General features: G+C 40.6%; 1 protein-coding gene across 3 annotated transcripts in view; it reads right to left on the bottom strand.

Moving 5' to 3' along the window:
• Positions 1–23,371, bottom strand: part of SPIDR (scaffold protein involved in DNA repair) — a 313,219-nt gene that overhangs the window by 50,929 nt on the left and 238,919 nt on the right. The window lies entirely within an intron of this gene.

Genomic DNA, 23,371 nt, shown 5'->3' with positions numbered 1-23,371 from the left:
AACCTCAGTTGTAATTCCAACTCTAGCAGATTGCACTAGAGCATTAATTACATAGCATTAAAGGACCATATTGTGGAAACATTCAGAAACACTCTATATGTTTCTTGGGTGCCCCAGGTCTATATATGCTCATGGTTACCCCAGTGGTGTTTTAAATATACTATTTTTCTGAAAAGTAAAGAAAAGCAGGCCATCTGCAGAAGCATGAAGCATCTGTGGCATGAAGATAGGTACAAGAGGGACTTGCAACAAAATGTCTCTTAGCACTATTTGGTAATTTCAGAGGACATCTTTCCCTCCCCTCTTTTCCAGCCTCCTGAAACCTTTCCCCTCTGTGTTATATAAATGGCTCACGATGGGGGCTGGCTGCCAACTCTGAACCTGTATAGCAAGTGCAGCCAATGTAGTGACCGTGTGGTCATTGCAATTCCAATTTATGCAAAACAATTTTTAAAAAAAAATTAAAAAAAGTTTTTTAATACATACAATAACAAACACAAAATTCATACAAATAAAATTTTAAAGAGACAGGAAGAGTATCTCCTGAATCAAAAGTGCCTAAGTCTTAAGTCCATACTCATGAATGAATACATACATTGCTGCTCTAGTGCTTTTTATATAAACTGCTGGTACTCTTGCTTGTAGGCTTTAAATCTGTATCACAATGGAGCAAGATGCGTATATTATGGCCAGATGCATTTCGACTTGTGTGTCTTTTTCAATGGCCTTTCAAGCACATATTAACAGATTTTCACTTGGATGAAAATTAATAGGTGCAGGATAGATGCATTTCCATTAGTTCATTTTTTATCCAGTTTCTCTGGACAGTTTTTATCAGCAGCATTCATATAGAAACCCCTTCAAAATACATGGTGGAGATGTCTTCCCATATCATTTATCTCCGTAACCCATGGTGCGGCTCACGGCACGTCCCTGGAGAATAGGTATTATTAGATTGTTTGTTAGACATGCTTTTGTGTAAAAAAACTTCAAACGAACACATTTATTTTAAAAATATTTTAATCAAACCCAAAACAATCAAGCTAACCACTAAATTTACCAAATAACTTCCACTTAACAAACCCCCCCACCCCCAACATCAACACTTGTCCTAATGGTTTACCCTCGCCAAACCCCTAAAATGAAGCCATAAAACAAAATTAATGCTGAACCAACTTATGTATATGAAGAAAAACCACCACTTCCCTTAATGATGTGCCTCAACTTAACCCCACCCCATGATTACTAATCTTCCTACTAGCCTGAACGACCCTAATGACTATTTTTTTAACAAAAACCTTTACCCTTGCCCCAAACACTAATCCGTCAACAGCTTACATTGAAACAGACACCAAACAACCATGAACCTGACCATGACTTTAAGCTTCTTCAACCAATTTTCAGTCCCCCACATCTTGGGCTTTCCACTCATCACCCTAGCCCTCCTATTACCCTCAATGATAATCTTTAAAACAGACCGCCTACTCCGTAGCCGACTAACAATACTGCAATCCTGATCATCAATAACCTTCACAAAGCAACTACTTATGCCACTAAATACACAAGCTCAAAAATGAGCAAACACACTTCTCGCATTGATACTCATATTAACTATATTAAATACACTAGGTCTACTACCATATACATTCACCCCAACAACACAACTATCAATAAACTTAGGGCTTGCAGTACCAATATGACTTACAACAGTATTAATCGGCCTCCGAAACCAACCAACCAACTCCCTGGGCCACCTTCTACCAGAAGGCACCGCAACACTGCTAATCCCAATCTTAATTATTATCGAAACAATCAGCCTATTTATCCGTCCAGTTGCCCTTGGGGTTGGACTAACCGCAAACCTAACAGCAGGCCATTTGCTAATTCAATTAATGTCCACCGCCATTTTTGTAATACTCCCAACCATACCACTATCCGCAACCATCACCCTATTAATCCTGCTCCTACTCACCTGCCTAGAAATTGCTGTCGCCCTTATTCAAGCATACATTTTCATCCTACTTTTAACCCTATACCTACAAGAAAACACCTTATGACCCACCAAGCACACCCATACTGCATAGTAGACCCAAGCCCTTGGCCACTGATCGGCGCAATTGCAGCCCTTCTCATGACCTCTGGCCTGGCCTTCTGGTTTCACTTCAAAAACACTGTACCTATAACCTTAGGCCTGCTTCTCCTAATTCTAACAATACAACAATGATGACGCGACATCATCCGCGAAGCCACCTATCAAGGGCACCACACACCGCCCATACAAACCGGCCTTCGCTACGGCATGCTACTATTCATCACATCTGAAGTATTATTATTCTTCGGCTTCTTTTGAGCCTTCTATCACTCAAGCCTAGCCCCCACCCCAGAAATTGGTGGCACTTGACCCCCAAATGGCATCTATCCACTAAATCCATTTGAAGTTCCTTTACTAAACACAACTGTCCTTCTTGCCTCAGGCATCACAGTAACATGGGCCCACCACGCAATCATAGAGGCTAAACACAATAATGAAACTTCACCTGTTGAATTTCTACCTATCAAGCATTTTTTTAAAGCACAAGAGTTCTGCATGAGAAAAGGCAGACAGTTTGCTCACAGAAATACAGATATAGGGACTCTAACAATGATGATGAAAATAAGTTTAGATTACAAAAATATATAATAGAATATGTCTCAGACACTGGAGGAAATTAGAGCAACAGACAAGTCTGGACATTCTCATAAACAGAGAGAGAGAGAGAGAGAGAGAGAAGGGCATGGTAACAGAAGGAAGACATAACTGAGTTAAAATATATCTTTTGTACTTTCTTTTACACTGTATTTAACAGTGACTTAGCTGTCCACAATTCTGAATTCAGAATAACAAACCCAGATTTTCACTGCATTTTAAGAAGGAAAGAGGAAGAATTATCCTTACTCCCTTCAACTACTCTAAATTCATCATAATTTATTCATCATAATTCATTTACCAACTGAACTAGCTCATTCTCCAAAAGTACATTCCCATTTTACCCTTAGAGAACTAAAGTGGGGAGGATTTACTCTGTTCACTCTCACAATGTTGTGACTATCATTACGGAGGTTTGATCACAATGATTTATCCAAGACCACACAATGAGTTCATACAGCTGTGTTAAGGGATCCTGAAGTTCAATACAGGAGTATCTCTGAACATGTGCCAAGTGCCCAAATAACATGCAGGATGAGATTATCAATGGCTGCTAGTCACATTGGAGACAGTAGTAGTAGCAGCAGTAATAGTATTTATAGCCTGCCCTTTACAGGCAGGTTGCAAAAATATAACAATTAAAATAAGTGCAATGTACAATTAAAATAATAAAATAAAACCCAGAAAGGGTGGTGGCATTACCAACAGGGCTTCCCCCCTACTTACTTTAACTACTAGGCAGGTTAATGTGGGAGGAGGCCCTCCTTCAAATTTTATTTATTTATAAAAAATATTGTACACCGCTTTCATTAAAAACATCAAAATTGTTTACAACGTGTTAAAAACAACCACAACCACTATAGAATAAAAAACATTAAAAATACAATAAAAACAAAGGCCAACTGTTGCGAAAAAAGCATCTGCTTAGTTGCTGGTGTATGCCTGGCAGAACAGAAAGGTTTTCAGCAGGCGCTTAAAAGTTAAAACAGATATTTGAGGCTGAAGTTGTTTAGGACTTTAGATGTTAATAGCTTAACTTGGGATTGGTAGTAAATCAGCAACCAGCAAGACTAGCATAAAATGTGCCCAGTCAGACACCCCAAGCAGCAGCCTTGCTGATGCTTTTTGTATGTCTCTGAATGCTAGCTGCTGGCAAACACAAGTGGGGAGAGTGTTGTTGCATTCATGTGTTCCTTGAGGGCTTCCCAAATGTATCTGGCTGAGCAATGTGAGAACAGGATGCTGGACTAGATGGGTGTTAGGTCTGATCCAATGGGTCTCCTCTTATGTCCACAACCAATCCACATGCCCCAAAGGTCTTCTGGTCAGAAGCATGCCTCTCAGGTTGACCTGAATAATGAGGCAACTGAACAAGGCAAAATCTAGGGAGATACACAATAAAGATCAGGGACAGGAAAGAAGATGGACAGTGCTGCTACTCCCACTTTGTATGAAATACCAAACAAAGATCATAAGCAGCATAAGAGAATTTTCAGTTTGCAAACTCAGTCTCTGCCAGATTATGGGGATCCACTAAAAGTATCTTGCCCACATGCCTTCAAGGTCCAGGAATTGACACTGACCCTATGAGTTAACAGATAGTTTGGTTAGTTTTATCTTAAGCTAAACAAAATGACGTAGTTGGGATTTTATGTGGACTTAATTGAACAGTATTTTTACCCCTAAAACATAGGTTAATTAATCTACTTACAAAACTTGTGCAGGCAAGTCTTAATAAGATTTTCTTCCGGCTTTCTGATGCTTCTATGCCTTGAGGAATAGAATCTCAGGCAAACTGCTATTATGGGATGTAGGCCAGTCAACTGTTTAGATTATTGAGAGTGTTAAATATTTGATGTTTAAGTTACCTATCTGTCCCCCTTCCACACACACACATATTTATGCTCCTTATATCCCCATCCCTAATCGGAATAAAGCTTCTAAAAGAACCTGGAGTTTGACTGCATACTTCTGCCAACTCAAGGGGATCTTTCCCCTGTATTTCAGACCACATGCAACATGCTTTGACCAAAGGAAAAGAAACGGTGAACCAGCTCAGCTTTGACCGATGAGTTAGTTGGTGGTTGCCTCCTGTTAGTTTGAAATTAAATCTGCAACTCTTACAGCTCCTTTTGCTTAACAGTTAGGGTAAATTAAGAGATGGTGACAAACAAACGTTGGGGTGCTGCAGGTTGGTTGTTGCCCACAGTAGCTGGGTATCTCCACAGTTGACCTGATGTATCAATTGAAGCTGGATAAAGGCTATCTGGACCACAGGTGATCAATTGCCACACTACAGGACACATCTGGTCCCCACAACTGAAGCCTGCTCCAGACCGGACATGAGAGGTGCTGTTTCTTACTTGTAGGTACCCTTTTCATTGGCAAATAACAAGCTACTCTAAATGATTCTGCACTGCTACAGGCAGGCCAAAGCAGCAGACAAAAGAGAACTGTGAAGAGCGGACAATGATGTCATGATTGCCGGGGGGGGGGAAGAGATGTGCTGTAGTCCCCAAAGCCATGTGAGTTGATTAAACCCACGTGGGTTGGTTAAAGAGAGTCCAATTCAACCAGCTGAAGAAGCTGGTCAGTGCTTATCTAGACATGCAGAAACAGAAACACCTTCATGTGGAAAGATCCCAACATTGCATATTTCTGACAGCTAGTATGTGACTAAGGATGGGATCCAATGGCCAGTGCTGCTTTGAAAGCATTCCATCGACCTAACAAGCTGGTATCAATTTGAGTTTGTCCTTTGTCCACTAACCGCTGCTTTCACCAATCAGTTTTTTCCCTTTCCAAAAAATATTGATATTAATATCAGTATTTTAAAAGGAAAGGTCAATTTTATAGTAAATATTTATAAATGAAAGGAAATAAATTATTCTCAATATCAATATTTTAAAGGTGGATATTTTTTTTTACAAAAATCCATTTTCAAAAATAGCAGCAGAAAATTGCTACACAAAAATCCAATCCAATATAAGAGAATAAGCAAATTAATGGAAAATTCGATACCAAATCCAAATTTGGTGGAATTCTAGCACATCCCTATATGTGACAAAGTTATAATAGATTAGATCTTTTGAAGACAAGGCAAACATGCATTTTCAAAAATTCCATTAAAACAATGCAAATAAATTTGTACTGATTCAGTATTTTTATAGCTAATGAAATGATTTCGCCACTGAATAAGAGGTAGTACGTATGCAGTATGGATTTCTAAGCATTTATTTTCAGCTGCCCTCTGAAAACTATGACTGGGATACTAAGATAATTTTTAAACACACCACAAAACTCATAATGAAAACAGTAAGACCCTTCCAAAATTGTCTTAGTAACATGAAGCAAACATAAACATCACAGCTTCAACAGATGCACAAAGCAAGTGAAATAAAACAGAGTTGATTATGGAGTGGTGCCTACAGTTGGGATGATAGTTTTTCTATTGAACTGACACTGAGCTAAAAATATATTCTACACTTCAGCAATACAAACTACAGAACAGAGGAGGGAAACAGAAGTAAAGGGATCTGCTGGGGATTCTTATTTGGCAAAAAGACAATTCCTTCTTCAGGTTTCTCTTCCCCTCCTCCTCTCCAAACACACACTTCAATTGTTTTTGGTTCTAAGCACTTTTGCTGGCTCTGTTTCATAGGTGCATGCCTCTGAGCGAGAGAGTTTTGTGTGTATGTGAGTAGACTGTTTACAAAAGTTATGGTAGCACTTCTCAGCAGTCCATCCAGAATTCCAGGAAATGGCCTCTGTTATTTTATTCTAGGTCAATGTCAGCTCATGACAGGCAGCAAAGCTGACACAGGACAGCTCACTCAGCCTTACAATCCTGTAGTGAGGCCTCAATAGGAGGAAGAGGGAGAGAGACAGCACAAATGAGCCATGAGTGGGCGGAGTGCCTTCCCAGCACTCTACCAACCACAGCACAAGGAATTATGATAAACACCACTCTGGAAACAAGATACAACAGTACATTGTGTTCTTCAGAAAAACATCCAGACTTCGGCTCACTTCAAGTAAACAGTTAATCTTGTTTACCTTTTTTTTTTTATTTGATGAGATGTTAACTGTACAATCCAGTTTAAACATGAAATAAGAGAAGTTTTTTTCTCTCTATTCAATTCAGGTTCTTTTGTTTGCTTTACTCTCAGCAACACTCTGCCACAAATTAGTCCAACATGTAAAGTTTCTATTATCTGCACGTGCTAAGGAATTTTTCCTTTTTACTGTTGTTGTTTTCTTGAGATTGACTTAGCATGGTGCCAAACAATGTTTCTTGCAAGCAGAATAAACATTAGAATAATTACAGGACTTATGAGAAAACACTGTCAGGCAACTGAGATCACATCCCTACCTATCACTCTAAATGTCTGGAGCAAAAAATTGGCCCTTGGAATGCTTGCTGCCTATTCTTGACAGAGCTCACATCAGTAATTATCCATAAATACAAACGAAAGAGGATGCTGAAATTGCTTACTGAATTTATATTAAGTAATCATCGCTTTATTTTCTATACCTCATGTATTATCATGTGCTAATTAGGTATGATCTACGAAATGATAGCATACACTGTTAAAGTATGTTAGGTACAGATAAATATTTGAATAGTGCAAAATTGTCCATAATTACTGAACATAAAACATTATTTTTTTCTGTTATGAAACAAACAAGTATGTTTCCATTTTGACCTTGTATTTTAATAATATGTAGTCACAAGATGAAGTCAAACTGAATTATGTAACTTTGTATCTATTAGTTAATAAAAGGCATTTTTTTCTGTGGTATGTGATTCTAGGAGCCAGTGTGGTATAGTGATTAAGGTGTTGGACTACAACCTGGGAGACCAGGGTTCAAATCCCCACATAGCCATGAAGCTCACTGGGTGACCTTGGGCTAGTCACTGCCTCTCAGCCTCATGAAAACCCTGTTCATAGGGTTGCCATAAGTTGGAATCAACTTGAGGGCAGTATATCTACATTTTATGTGATTCTAGCTTCTGGAAAAAACAAAATACTAAAAGGAAGGTTAAATATTTATGACTGAAAATTAGTAAGTTGATTCAACAATGTAATATATATTAATTTACAGTTCTTTTAGGATTTAACTCGATGTTTTGCATAATGCATTTTTAAAATTACATTATCAAAATGTTTCTTAAGATAATATCTGAAAATCTCTTCAGTATTAAATATGTTCACATTCCTGATATGATGTTTAGGCACTGATAACACTGTAAACATGTAGTAACTTGTAGATGCCCAAATTACCTTGCACCTATGATTCTCCCGGTCACATGATAAAGATGACAGCCACAGCTGCCTGCAGCACTATATTTGTATGAATTCATCCCAGACAAGTCTGCCCTCTTGCAATCACCCTTGTTCTCTAAAACTGGAGGTCAAAGAACAGTGTAAAAATATGCAAGGAAATGCAACCATACTAGGCCAACCCCTCCCATTACGCTTCCAACTTGTTCTTTATAATAGGCAATGGACAACGTTACCCATTCGATACACTTGTTTCTCTGCAGTGCTGTGTCTGTACTGTATAACACAGGGGTTCCACTATTGGCAGGGTCACAGGCAGAGGAAGGTATGGTGTTGCGAGATTATTGATTGTGCCAGATAAGAGGAAGAAGTGGCAGATATGTTCGGGTTGTAGCCCTTCTGGGCCATCTCTCAGTGGACAAGATTTGTCATGCCATCTTGCCCCTGGCAGTGGTATTATGAAGTACCATGTCAGTCCACAGGAAAGCAGAGTCTGCTGGATCTGGCCCATGTAGTCCAGCATCTTGTTCTCACAGTGGCCAACCAGATGACTTTGGGAAGCCCACAAGCAGGACCTGAGCACAAGAGCATTCTCCACTCCAACAGTTTCCAGCAACTGGTATTTAGAAGCATACTGCCTCCAACCGTGGCGGAAGGGCATAGCCATTATAATACACGTCCGTCATGTCACCTCTCACTTGCCTTTTTTCTTTACTAAAAAGCCCCAAATGCTGCAGCTATTCCTCATATGGGAGTCGCTACATCCCCTTGATGATTTTGCTTGCCCTTTTCTGAACATTTTTCAACTCTACAATATCTTCCAAACGCAATCACACTATAGATCTGCATAGTGGCATCATAACACCAGCAGTTTTATTTTCAGTTCTTTTCCTAATGATCCCTAGCAAGGAGCTAGCCTTTTTTTAGCTGCTGAACACTGGGTCGACATTTTCATCAAGCTATCCACAATGATCCCAAGGTCTTCTTCCTGATCAGTCACTGCCAGTTCAGACCCCATGAGCATATATGTGAAAGTAAGATTTTTTTGTCCTAGTGACTGGACCCTGTACCGCACTCCACACTGTCTCATTAGTTCCTAGTTCCACTAGTTTTATTTTAGTTTTATTAAACTTTTATTTTAAACTAATGGATGTTTAAAATCCAGAGAATAGCATTAAGAAAGTGTTTTTGGCCCTCTGGCAGTTACATTATAGGGTACCACAGGGGCACTATTTCATTCCCGCTGCTATTTAATATCTATATGAAGCTGCTGGGAGTAGTCATTTGGAGTTTTCAGGTGAGGTGCCATCAGTACATTGATGACACTCAGCTCTATTTCTCCATAACTTCTGAATCAGGAGACACCATATGGGCCCTGTAACGGTGCCTGGATGCAGTGGTGGGATGATGAGGGAAAATAAGCTGAGCTTGAATCCTGGCAAGATGGAGGCACTATGGGCGAGTGGTTCCCATGCCCAAGAAACTGGTCAATTGCCTGCCCTGAGTGGGCTTACACTTCCCCTGAAGGAGCAGGTAAGCAGTCTGCGGGTGCTTCTGGATCTAGCAGTTGCAAGTGCATTTGGAGGAAGCAGATTATCTGGATCCATTTCAATCAGGCTTCAGGCCTGGACATGGGACTGAAACGGCCTTGGTCGCCTTGGTGGATGATATGAGGGTGTTGGATGGGGCGAATGTACCTTCTTTGTCCTCCTGGATCTCTCAGCGGCTTTTGATACCGTTGACCACAGCATCCTTCTGGACCGCCTGAAGAGGTTAGGCATGGGGGCACTGTATTGCAGTGGTTCCGTTCCTTCCTCTCTGGTAGGTACCAGAGAGTGGCATTGGGGGATGAGGTTTCAGATCATTGGCCTCTCACTTGTAGGGTGCCACAGGGTTCCATCCTCTCCCCGATGCTGTTCAACATCTATATAAAGCTGCTGGGGGCTATCATCAGAAGATTTGGGCTGCAATGTCACCAGTATGCAGATGACACGCAGCTCTATCTCTCATTCACATCTTCACCGAGGTTGGCTGTAGAAACCCTGTCCAAGTGCCTGGAGTCGGTGAGTGGCTGGATGGGAAGGAATAAGCTGAACCCTGACAAAACCAAGGTACTGTTTGTGGGAGACAAGGGAAGGTTGGAGGATGTTGACCTGGTGCTCAATGGGGTACAATTGCCCCTGAAAGACCAGATCCGCAGCCTGGGGGTCATTCTTGACTCCCAGCTGTGCATGGAGGCTCAGGTCTTGGCTGTGAGCCGGGTGGTGCTGTATCAACTCCATCTGATACGGAGGCTGCGCCCCTACCTTCCCAACCATCTGCTCCCATCTGTGGTACATGCCCTGGTCTCCTCTCACCCAGACTACTGTAATGCGCTCTACGTGGGGTTACCCTTGAAAACGGTCTGGAAGCTGCAACTGGTACAGAATTCAGCAGCTCGCCTGATTAAAGGCAGGTGCCAGTAAGATCACATCACTCCAGTGCTGAAGGAGTTGCATTGGTTACCGGTTGTTTTCCGGGCCAAATTCAAGGTGTTGGTTCTGACCTTTAAAACCCTATACGGTTTCAGCCCAGTCTATCTGAAGGAGCACCTCCAACATCATCAGGGATCCCGCTCAACAAGATCAGCCTCAAAAGGCCTTCTCTCTATCCCACCAGTTAAAACAGCTAGACTGGTGAGAACTAGGGAGAGGGCTTTTTCAATTGTGCCCCCCACTTTGTGGAATTCCCTCCCAAATGATCTGCACCATGCCCCCTCTATGATGAGCTTCCGCCGGGCCTTGAAGGCCTGGCTCTTCAGGCAGGCTTTTGGGGTGGGTTAGGTTTTATTATTTTTGTTGAGATTTTTAATGTTTTAATGTATTTGTATGTTTTTATTTTGTACGTTGCCCAGAGTGGCTGGACAGCCAGCCAGATGGGCGACTAATAAATTTAATAAATAAATAAATAAATAGCTTTGTCACTGGAGGCCCAGGGATGCCCAGTGGCCAGAAGCACCTTTTATCACCTGTGCTTGATATGACAACAATGACCGTTCCTGGACTGGGAGAGCTTGACTACAGTAGTTCAGGCATTGGTGACTTCAAGACCAGGCTACTGTAATGCACAATGTGGGGCTTTCCTTGCACTTGACCCAGAAACTGCAATTAGTGCAGAATGTTGCAGCATGGTTGCTGGCAGGAGTGTGACCCTGTCAGCATATCATACTTCTGTTCAGAGATCTGCACTGGCTGCTGATTTGTTGCCAGGTGAAGTTCAAGGTGTTCCTATTGGTATATAAAGCTCTTAACAACTTTGGACCATTATACTTGCAGGATTGTCTTACCACATATGTGCCAGCTCAGCCTCTTCAGTCTGTGGTACTAGCACTGTTACAGGTGCTACATAATTCTCATTCCACACTTGTAAGAAATTGTTCCTTTAGTGTAGCAGCACCTACACTTTGGAACTTCCTGCCTATTGACATCAGGCAGGCGCCTTCACAGTATTCTTTTCAGCGAATCAAGTGGTATATACATTTTGTTTTAAAAAATAACTAAAATATTATTCAACAGATGGAGAACTAAGGTAAGTGATTTGCCAATTTCAGCGCAGAGATGTTAAGAAGCCAAATTTCAAGAATTTATACTATGACGCAGTGAAATAAATAAAAATGAAAAATTGCACAGAGTTTGTCACACAAGACTTTTCTTGGGGGGAGGGGGGAAGAACTAACCAATGTTTGCAATGCAGTATATGACATTTCAAGTTCCAATTATGGTAAAGAAAAAGTTGAAGGGGAAAAATATGCTTAAGAGTAATGGCATTGGTGTTAAGCCCTATACTGCAATTCAGCTTTAGGATAATAATGCAGGAAACTTTAGTAGACTTGACTGGATTAGTGTTGTGCTTTGTGCACAAGATAACATTCAGCAGAGGAGGCATGCAGTAACAAAAAAAAGAGTTGATGATTCCCTTTTGAAAAATGTAACAACTAGTAGTTAGACCACATTTTACTCTAGCAAATGATATTCTGATGCCTTAAGGCAGAAAATAGCAGTTCAAAATGGTCTCTCATTTATTGTCTGAAGATTAGTGTTAGAAAATGCACTAGGCCAGCCTTTCCCAACTAGTGGGCCACCAGATGTTGTTGGATCACAATTCCCATCTTTCCTGACCATTGGCAATGCTGGCTGAGGCTGATGGGAGCTGTGGTCCAACAACATCTCGTGGCCCACTAGTTGGGAAAGGCTGCACTAGGTATACATAATCAACAGAAGCCAAATCAGCTATGCTACTTAGTGGCTAGAGAGCAGGATCTAATACTCCCTTCAGACAAAGTCCTATCTTTAAACTTAACATGGTATAGCTCTGCATTGAGATGAAAGATACAACTGGACAGAAGGATGATGTCTGGCCCTTATCACATGCAGATTTGCCATCAAAAAGTGTGGTGCTTTTTAAATCAGCCAAGTTTTCCAACTGGTGAAGGACACACATGAATTTAAACAATTAAAACATGAAGTATACAATAGGATTTAGTGAATAAACTTCTATGTAATAAGTATTGTTCCTATTTGTAATGCCTCTTTTAAAACATGCCTTTTTAGAAAGAGACTCAACTGCTGTGAACATACTGAAGAATAGTAATCAAAGTTAATCAACAGCCGTCTTACTCTTATATGGCTTTTCGTCACAAAAGACCTCAAACAGCTTGACAAACTATCTTCAGGATGTATCTTAGTTCTACTTTTCTGCTCCAGCCACATAAGCAACAATTCCCTGAAAGGGATGAGATTCTCTTTATCAGCGCTGAAAAACAGGTCTATTTGCCACTAGCCAAAGGCTTAACACAAAAGCAAAGAATGCTATTATCTAATCTAAACTACAGAATGCTCTATCTAATCTAAACTACAGAGGGAATTGAGGGAGACTGAAGGTAATCACACAAATTAGAATTGGACAAGGGTATTTTGTTAACATCATCAGCTAACTCATATCCAAACTGCATGAGTAATTTTGAATGAGTAGTTTAGACTTTGATTTTATCCCTTATCTGAACGAGAATTCCCACAGCAGAACATTGTAGTACAAGCTCAGCATACTGCAACAGTAAATCACTACTGATTCTGAGGGGAAGTCTTGTGAAGAACTAGCCATAACCTATTTTGTGATGTCACAGAAGTTCATAATTAACTGGTTTGGAATATGAATTTGTCCAGCTCATGATAGCCCCTTGGCTGTACAAAGAAAATGGTACTTCCACAAGATCTTTTTTAACTTGTAACATAAAACAAGATTTTGCAACATTCTGATCATGCTCTGTCAGAAGACTCTGGGCACAAAGCCAGCTGTTTCTAGGTGTATGAACGAACGGTTTTAAAACCTAAACCCCTTACTGTCAATGAAACCCTTTTTATTGTTGTGAAATTACATGAATGACAAAGGCAACTGGTTTTTAGAACTACAAAGTTCTTTCACATTACTCCCCCCCTCCTCGGTCTTTCTGAAACTGTGATTGCTAGGACCTAAGAGACCAGACCCACATAACTAAGCACCTTTTTGATTGCTGAACATCTTCTCTATTGGGGTCAACTCTCTCACTGTTTCTTGCAAACATGGTTACTGTTCCCTATCAAATCCTCTTGTTTTCATGAGATAGTGGTTTGTTCTCATTTTCACACTAGAAGTTCACCTAAGTAAAGAAACAAATTCCATTTTAAAACTCCATATATAAAATACTCTTTATGGTACAACAAAAGTGTTTTTATATGTGTATCTCTCTTACTCAGATCTCTAGATAACTGCCAATACATTTGGTTTAACCCCCACCCCACCCCCAAAGTATGTTCTTCCTTAAGGAAATACAATATGAAGACTGGGGAAACATCAGCATAATATTTCATCTATACAAGTTCATCTTAACCAGGTTATCTCTCTCATTCATTGGGACAAAACGCCATAGTCTATTATCCCTTGATCCTTACTCCTAGAATCTGAGATCTGACAAGAGCACAACCAAGTAGCACTGAGCCAAGGTATTACTAGATTTTATGGGGTGAAAATGTCCCCCTGCCCAAGTATAATACTGTAGCCAATGAGGGCAGCCATCTTTTCACCTCCAGGAACACTTGTCCCAGGAGCATTCTATTCCAGAATGATGTGGCCAGAGCAATCAAGCCACCATATCACGTGACAGCAAGATCTTTTCTTAAATCGGAGGAGGGCGCAAACATCTCGACCGCCTCATATTTCAAGATAAGACTAAAAGTGTATTTATTTGATACATTTCATAGGAAGACTGGTCCTCTGAAAAAGGGGGAGGGGATATTTGACACACTTTGATAATCAAGCATGGAGAAGATGGTCTGAGACAAAGGAGGGGATCTACCCTCTGAGGCCTCCTCACTGTTGCCATGGAAACCTCTACACAGGGTTGATTTTAAAAAATCAATGCTTTTTAAAAAAAAAATCAAAGAAATCGGATTTATTTAAATCCAATTTCAAAATTTTCTTAAAGCAATTAGTAAAAAAGCCTAGGTTAAATATCATCATGAATACTAATTATACAACTTCTGATTATATTCTATGAATATGCTAACAGCAGTTTATGGAGATGGAAGATAACCTAATCAGTCCTATTTTGCAGGTGGTGTACATGAAGTGCCCTCTCTCTCTCGGCCTTGCCTTTCTCTAAGTGCAAACATACAGAAGATCAACGAATAGAGAATTTGGGGAGAAGGAGTAGATCTGAGTAAGGAGGAGACCACTGAAGTGGCAATCCAGCTCTTAACAGCTGTAGCCTCTTCTGCAGGTGTAGACAGAACTTTTTCTTCCTTTGGCCTAATTCAATCTAATTTGAGAAATAAATTGGGAACTGAAAAAGCAGGAAAACTTGTATTTCTTTTCCATACAATGAACAAGGGGAAAAAAGGTGAAGAAGACTGAGTTAGCTGTACCACCCAATATTTTAAGTTTCTCATGCTGATCTGGTTGAAATTGCTTAACAATGTGTTTTTAAAAGAATTTTACATTTGTCTAAAAACTGAAATAGTTAACAATTCAAAAATCCATGTGCATACTTTGTTAATGTTGTTTGTTTAAAAAGAAAACTAACCAGAATAATAAACAGTAAATTTAAAAGCCTGTTTGGTGGTGATGATTCTGGCACATCATGACAAAAATACCACGAACGGTTGGAGCTGGTTTGTCTCCTGAATGACTGCAAATGTTCATTCTGCTTTAGTACTAAAATGACCAAATCATCTCTTTTTTTTTTAATGAAAATTAATCTGAAAATTCCAAACAATTGCTTAGTGTGTACCTACCTTCTAATGAAACCTACATTTCCAAATGTATTAATATTATATTAAACAATAATGTGCTTCTACTAAAAATGATTAAACAGATTAAACTAGTGATTTAAATTGTGATTCACTAATAGGCAAAAAAAACCTTGCGGTTTAAGAATGTACCTATAGCCCACAGATATTTCTATCCAACTTTAAAAAGCAGAGAAACACAATTTGGTTTGGTCTTTCACAGTCCAATCCACTTCCTGTGTAGCTTGGAAGAATTTGGTAACATGTGTCTCCTGCTCCCCTGGTGCATTCGCTATAGATGCCCAATTTCCCTTTTTAAAGTTTGATAGAAATATCTGTGGGCTATAGGTACGTTCTTAAACCACAAGTTTTTTTGCCTATTAGTGAATTTCTCTGCTTTTTAATCCAGGAGGAAAGAAATGGGCTCCTGTGCAAGCTTGCTGAGAATGGATTGATCATTTGCATGCTTATTGACTTCAGTGGGATTTACTCCCCTGCAATCATGCTTAGGATAGGTGAAACTGACCACAGGGAATGGGGAGGGGAGGAGGGGCAGGGGAGCAGGCAGGAGGGGGGAGGGGAGAAGGGCAGGTTTGATCATTTGCATGTTTATTGAGTTCAATGGGATTTACTCCTGCGCAATATTGCTTAGGATAGGTAAAACTGACCAAGGGGGAGGGAGGGATGGCTGGAGTGGGCAGGGAAGGAGGAAGAAGGAAGAGGGTAGGGAAGGAGGAAGGGAGAGGAGAGGGAAAGGAGGGGAAAGGCAGGTCTGATCATTTGCATGCTTATTGAGTTCAATGGGATTTACTCCTATGTAATCATGGTTAGGATAGGTAAAACTGACCATGGGGGAGAGGAGAGGGGAGGAAGAAGAGGGGAGGGGAAGGGCAAAGGAAGGGGCAGGCTTGAACATTTGCATGCTTATTGAGTTCAATTGTATTTACTCCCTTGCAATCATGCTTAAGATAGGTAAAACTGACCATGGGGAGGAGGAGGGGGAAGGATAGGATTGGAGGGGGAGGGGAGGGGAGGGGCAAGAGGGAGGGGATAGGAGGGTGGGTTTGACCAGTTGCACTCTTGTGGCTGTATAATTTAAATAATTAGAACTGAGCCCTTCAGAGAAGCAATTTAAATCATGATTTACATCAATTGGATTTAAATTAAATCAACTCTGCCTCTACAGCATTTAATTCCCAAAGACGTATTTCTTTATGACGACTTTTTAAAAATATATAAATCTACAACTACCACACAAACTAACACATCGAAGAGCATTCTGTCTAAATAGCAAATCTTGAACCGGCCAGCGATACAAAAGCTGTACAATAATACCTCAATTAACAAATCCTCCAGGAAAGAAGCTTCTTTTAACAAAGTCTTTTTTGGGTGTGTGGGACGTAGGGGGTGCACACTCTGACATAGTCAGAATGTGGTTCCTTGTGTACTGGATTGTGGCTGCAGCAGGCAGCTCTCACGTATGGCTGGAATGGCGCTCCTTGCCAGGTGGTGCTTCCACAGTAAACAGTGCTTCAGGTGCCCTGGAAGCACTGTTTACTGCAGACCAGGGCTGTGGAGTTGGAACACCAAACCTTCGACTCTGACTCCGACTCCTCTATTTTTCTACTGTCCGACTCCGACTCCACCCAAAATTGCTTCCAACTCCACAGCCTTGGAAAGGGCTGTAAATGTCTTTTTAAATTGGAAGCTCTCATAGGAGCATTTTTATCGCTGCCTGAATATGCGCTGATCTTGGCATCACAGAATTTGTCTTCATCCTGGGTCCTGGGTCATACACTGACACACAAAATGTTTTCCATACTGAGTTATGGTGAAATGCTCAACTACAGCTGACTTCATGGGAAGCTGCTTTGACATTTTGAATTTATATTTTAAAAAATTTGTCAATCAAAATTTATTTTGAAGCCGGAGTCAGAACATTTCTACCAACTCCAACTCCGACTCCACCCAAAATTGCTTCTGACTCCGACTCCACAGCCCTGCTGCAGACACATCTGCTTGAATGTAGGGAAGGATGACAGAGAGAGATAAAAGAAAAAAGGCAAGGCAGGTATCCCTGGATGCATTTTGGAAGAAGCCATCAAGTGGTTTACCTGACCTGGTTGTTTCATTTCAGACATGCATATTGTTAGTTTTGAATAAAAATTTTGCTGAAATATGTTGAACTGCTCTTCTTTTTTGTGGTGTAGGAACCTATCCCTGTTCTTTCCATATTATTCCTTCCTCTGGTAGGAAAGCTTCTGTTAAAGTAGTAATGTCCAGGAACACATGTACTTTGTTAACTGAGGTATTACTATATTCTCTTTACTTTGGGAAATAATTTTGCAGAGGACAGAATTTAAGTCCTCCTTCAAACATGACAGAAAATGCTATTTCCCTTGTTTCCACCGCAGGTAACTCATGCTAACCTTATTGTGCAATCCATCATTGATCAAAACTCCAATGTGTGTGATCACTGCATGTTTTCAAACACAAGAATGACATTCAAATATAATGGAAAACCCACAGCTGATCTACAGTGGAAATGCACAGACCTGTTGTTTTTTCCTGCAACCAATGCAATGTAACACATAAACCAGTCCTAAGACTGCACCCAAAGAGTAATTCATGGTAGCTGAGCAATCTCAAGAAAGCCAACAATTACAGAAAGTAGAAATGCTGCACAGCTCCAATGAATTTAATTGCTTGCTTTCCTGAGGTACCATTAGGAACGCTGATTATTTTATTCTGTAAAATAGTATTTTACAGAAATAGAATTAAGAGAAGCAAAGCTGGGTGCAAAATTAGAAACAAAGGACCCATTGAAACCTATTGAAATGAATAGATTTAGTTATGACTCATGACTAACTTAAATCCACTGGTTTTAATGCTCTACTCGGAGTATGGCTTAATCAGATACTACCCTATATTTGTTGAGTTAGGTTTTGGAAGATGCTCTCATAACCAGCTTACACACTTACAATACTCCTCCCAACAGTTCTAGGCTAGATATTAAACTCTTTGAACATATGGTTCCAAAACATTCATCTACTTACTATCAATTAATGCTTCCTGAGACTTTCTTATCTCTGTGTAAGTTGATTTCAAAGTCTTGAATTATTCTAGGTAGACGCAATAGCCATAATTGGATCTCCTCCCAAAACAATTCAGATTATCCCTCTACTCCCATGCGGCTCATCACCATGCCCGCAACTTGGGGACACTATGCTGATAATTTGCAAGCTTTCTAAGGGGCCTAGGGATACTTCACATCATGTGTTTCTAGAAGCTTACACATGTTTGCATTCTGATGGTGTTGGACTAATAATTTTATTCTCCAGATTGTTCCTGTACACCTGAAGTCTGTATGTTCCTCCTCTTCTGCCCTATTTGACGAGATAAAAATCCATAAAATCCATAAAAATTGCATACCCAGTTGATCACTGCACTCTGCATGTGTGGGCCTCCTTGCAGATACCATCTTATCAGGAGGCCCATTCTGCCCAACATAGGAAGCAGACTTTAGTGCTGTGGCACTGACAATCTAGAATTCCCTCCCCTTAAATATGAGACAGGCACCATCTCTGTTATCTTTTTGGCACCTGCTGAAGACCTTCCTCTTTCAACAAGCCTTTTCAGTAGAGACCTTATCCCAATCTGCGTCTGTGCTGGAATTGCTTTTCAAGACATTTTTAAAGTTGTTTTTTAAAGATATTTTTAAATGTTTTGTTTTAAAATGCTTTTAAAGATGTTTTATTTTAATATGTTTTAAAGTCTTTTGTTTTTAAAATGCTTTACAGTGTTTTTAGTGTTTTTGTTTGCCACCCTGGGCTTCTTCTGGGAGGAAAGCAGGATATAAATTTAATAAATAAAAGACAATCCTTTAAAAACACAAGAAATACCTGAATAACAATAACTAAGAGCAGCAGCAACCAGGTCTATCTTCCTCAAAAAGCCCACCTCAAAAGACACATCTTAGCTAACATACAGAGAGATGGGTCCAGATGCATCTTAACAGGGAAGGAATTCCACATATGAGGAACGACCACAGAAAAGGTGTTTTCCCAGGCCTGCCACACCACATATTTCATACTGATGAGGACCACCTGGAAGGCTTCATTTGCTGACTGCAGAGCATGGGCAGGTCAAAAGGGAAGGCATTCTTACAGATGTTTGGGTCCCAAGCCATTTAAGGCATTAAACTTCAAAGTAAGCACCTTGAATTGGGATTAGAAAACAATTGGCAACCAGTACAGATGTTTAAGGATAGGGGTACTATGCTCATGACCTGCTGCCCCTACCAGGATTTGTACCACAGCAATTTGCATGTTGCAGTTTCCAAACCGTCTTCAATGACAGCCCCATGTGGAGTGCATTACAGCAGTCCAGCCTGGAGGTTACCTGAGCATGAATAAACATGGCTAGGCTACCCTTATCTAGATATGGCCACTGTTGGTGCACCAGCTGACGCTAGGCACAGGTGCTCCAAGCCACTGAGGCCATCTGAGCCTCTAGTGACAGATAGTTTCAGAAGCACCCCAAAACTACACACCTGCCAACCCCTGGACATAGGAACCACCCACTCATAGCACTTCTGTCTTGTCTGGATTCAGCTTCAATTTGTTGCCCCACATCCAGCCCATTGTTGGTTCCTAACACTGGTTCAGGGCTTCCACTGCCTTTCCTGGTACTGATGGAACAGACAGAGTGAGAGCTATGAGTTATCAGTTTATTGGTGACATCTCACTCCAGCTCCTTGATAATTGCTCCTAGCAACTTCATATACAGGCATACCCTGCTTAACGTCGCTTCACTTAAAGTCACCTCGCTATAACGTACATGCTTCATATGCCTGTATTTCTCCAGAAATGCAGCGCAGCAGCAGAGGCTTTAGCGTGTGGGGCTGGAAATAGACGCGATCGCACCACCACAAATCAGCTGGGAGGCACAATCGCGATCAGCTGAGAGGCGGGGCAGCGCAGCAGCAGAGGCTTTAGCGCGGGCCTTTGAGGCTCCGCATGAAGAAGAGGTAAAAAAAGTTTTAAAAGGTAGTGCTTCGCTTTAAGGACATTTTCGGTTTACGTACTAGCTCTGGTCCTATTGAGTACGTGAATGTGAGGTATTACTGTAGATGTTAAATAAGATGGGTGACAAGACTGAACCCTGCAGGACCCCCCACAAAAGCTCCCATGGGGCCAAGCGAAAGTCCCCCAAAGCTATTATCTGAAACTGTCTTTTGAGTTAGGAGTGGAGCCACTGAAAAGCTGCACCTCCAACTTCCAACTCCGTCAGACAGCCGAGGAATATACCATGGTCAATGGTATCAAAAGCCATGGAGAGATCAAGGAGAAGCAATACTCTTGGTCTTAATTCTTACTAGCCTGGAAAAGTTTTGTCAACCTGGGGTTTTGATTGATGTCCAGGTACCCCCATGTGACCAGCTCTGACTTTCAGTTGGAATACTAAGCCTTGCCAGCATACCTGTGTACTCAGCAACATCCATATTTTCCTCCCTCCCCTCAGCAGTAAAATCATTTATTCATTTAATCCAGGGATCCTTAAACTTTCTAGCCCCAGGGTCCACATGGTTAAAAATAATTGAGGCCCACCAGTCCCCATCCTCTCCTCCCTCCAAAATATGCCACAAAGGGTTGGGCACAGGGTGCACTAGGGGGAGAAGAGAAAGGGAAAACCCTGTCACATCTGCAGGGAGACATTGGATCTCACAATTTATTTTTTCATAATTGGGTGAATCTGGAACAATTGTGAATTTATTAGCAGATGATTGATCTAAGACCAGTTAAATACAATATTTTCTGAACACCTGTGCTATTACAGTAGAAAATAAGAATTTTATTTAAAGGCAGCTGCTGTGAAGTTGATTTTCCAGTGATATTTCTACTTTCTATATGCACAGATATTGTGCTAAACCTATATTAAATGATGGGTATTATAGCTGTTCTGTTCATGATCAATATTGACTTAAAGAATGATAACCTACGAACTGAAAATGGTTAAGCATGATGGACTGTAATGGCTCCAAGGTGCCCATAACATTTTGAGGTATAAATGGAATTTTCATTTACTTTCTAGATCATATCACAGTACATATTGTAGCTGTTACACCCTACTGCTTATTGATATTAAAGTTGTTGGACCACAGAAGTAAACAAAATTTCAAAGTAATCAGTAAGTAATATAAAGAGGTTGCAGCAAAGGTTAGAACAGGCTCACTTAGCTATTTCCCACCCACTCCTCCTTAGACCAGCACTTCTTTAATGTATCAGAATGCGGAAGAAAGCAGGAGGGATCAACAGATGGTGTTGGATTTCAAAGACAGGAATGATGCGCTGTGGGGAGATTGCCAACACCCTTCAATATCCCATATAGACCAATCTAGGTGTAATGCATATTTATTTAACACAGTAAGGATTTCACACATTTTTTCTTTACAAAATCACAGCTGCCCGCTGCCCCCTGCCCCCCCCCATATGAACTGGGACCACAGTTTTTGGGAAGAGGGAAGTTTAAGCCCCACCTCCACCAAGCTGCTATTTGTATCCAGAAAGTTCAATATTGGAAACATCCCCCTGTGATACTACAAATAAAACTAAATTAGGGCCTCTAATTTTGTTTTGTTTTGTTATTTATTGGTAGTACCACAGGGAGATGCTCGTTCTCAGAAAGTTCAAAGTTCAGCGTTCCACTCATCTGCAAGATAACAGAAATATTTCAGCTCTAACTTGCACATTTAGATTCCAACTGCAGATACTGTGTTATCTGTGAAAATGCTATGTAATTATCAATTTAACGTTTTCTTTTTTTCCTCACGAAGTTGCAAGACTGCATTACAGATCTCAGAAATATAAGGGGTAAAGGAGCTGGGAGCTCAGGAAGAGCAATCAGTAGCTAGTCTCCTTGGGGGGGAGGGGGGATGAGGAGCCGGGAATGAAAGTCACTTGCACTTGCTCAGTTTGTTTCAGCTATCCTGAAGATGTTTTTTTAAAAACTAATAAATGATTTCTGTATTGGCTCTTTGTGCCCCTCCCCCTTCAGGATGACTTTCCCATCCCTCTAGGGGTCATGGACCCCAGGTTGGGGATCACTGCTCTAGACTACTAATTATATATCCCCACTTACCCTCTGAGGTGCATTTGCAGGTATTTACAGATGCTAGCCTCCTGAGATGGGCATCTTTTGAAGCTTTTATTTATAATTTTTAATCTTCTTTTACAAACAAAGTACAATGATATTCCACATTTCTAGGCATGCTCATGATACATTTGACAAAAGAAATGTTTATAATTCTAGGGAAGCAAAGAAAAACAATACTTTTTCAAAGTCAAGTGCAAGGGAAATTCTACATTCAATAAAGTATAACATTTTGTGATATTTAGTAGTAATGCATGTTCATTTACTTGTCTTCAGATTTCCACTTTTCATTATTAGAACCTCTCTGCCCCTGGCCCACCACTTCCTGGTTTTATTTGCTCTAAAAAAAACCCCACATATTTCAAGGCTATCAGTAATACCCATTATACAAGCCAAGCGATCATGTGATTTGTCTCTCCCCCATTTCCCCCATGATCAGTGTGTGTCTCTGCACATGCTGTTCAGTAAACAAACTTCAGGGAACCAGACCAAGCTGGTTCAGAGCAGGGAGTTCATTCACATAGAGCACTTGGAAAGTGATGCCTGTGCACAGACTTGACGTACGGACTAAGAGGGAAAAGAGAGGGGATGGCAAAAGTTAGTATTTGTGTTTTCATTAATGCTTTTTATAGCTTGGAGCCAGCTGTAGCTGGTTAACATTTGCCTCTGACATCTATTAGCATACAGACTTCTTACGTAGGATTAAGGGCTTCTGATGGAAACAGAGTTGTTAGTCATCATATTATTCGTTTACAAGAAGGCTCTCTTACTTGTCATAGATTATATATTAGAACAGTACACATCTGTTGTAAACACAAGAGTTTAGATTCCTCCTGCACCCAAGGAGGCACTTTTTACAGAACAAGATAGCAATATTTGCGGTTTTATTTTTAATCAGATTAAGGCTTTACAAAATACAGCTATAGGAGACTTTTTAAAAGAAGAAA

This window comes from Rhineura floridana, chromosome 1, assembly GCF_030035675.1.
Source record: "Rhineura floridana isolate rRhiFlo1 chromosome 1, rRhiFlo1.hap2, whole genome shotgun sequence".
Lineage (NCBI taxonomy): Eukaryota > Metazoa > Chordata > Lepidosauria > Squamata > Rhineuridae > Rhineura > Rhineura floridana.
This window is presented reverse-complemented; position numbering and strand designations above follow the sequence as displayed.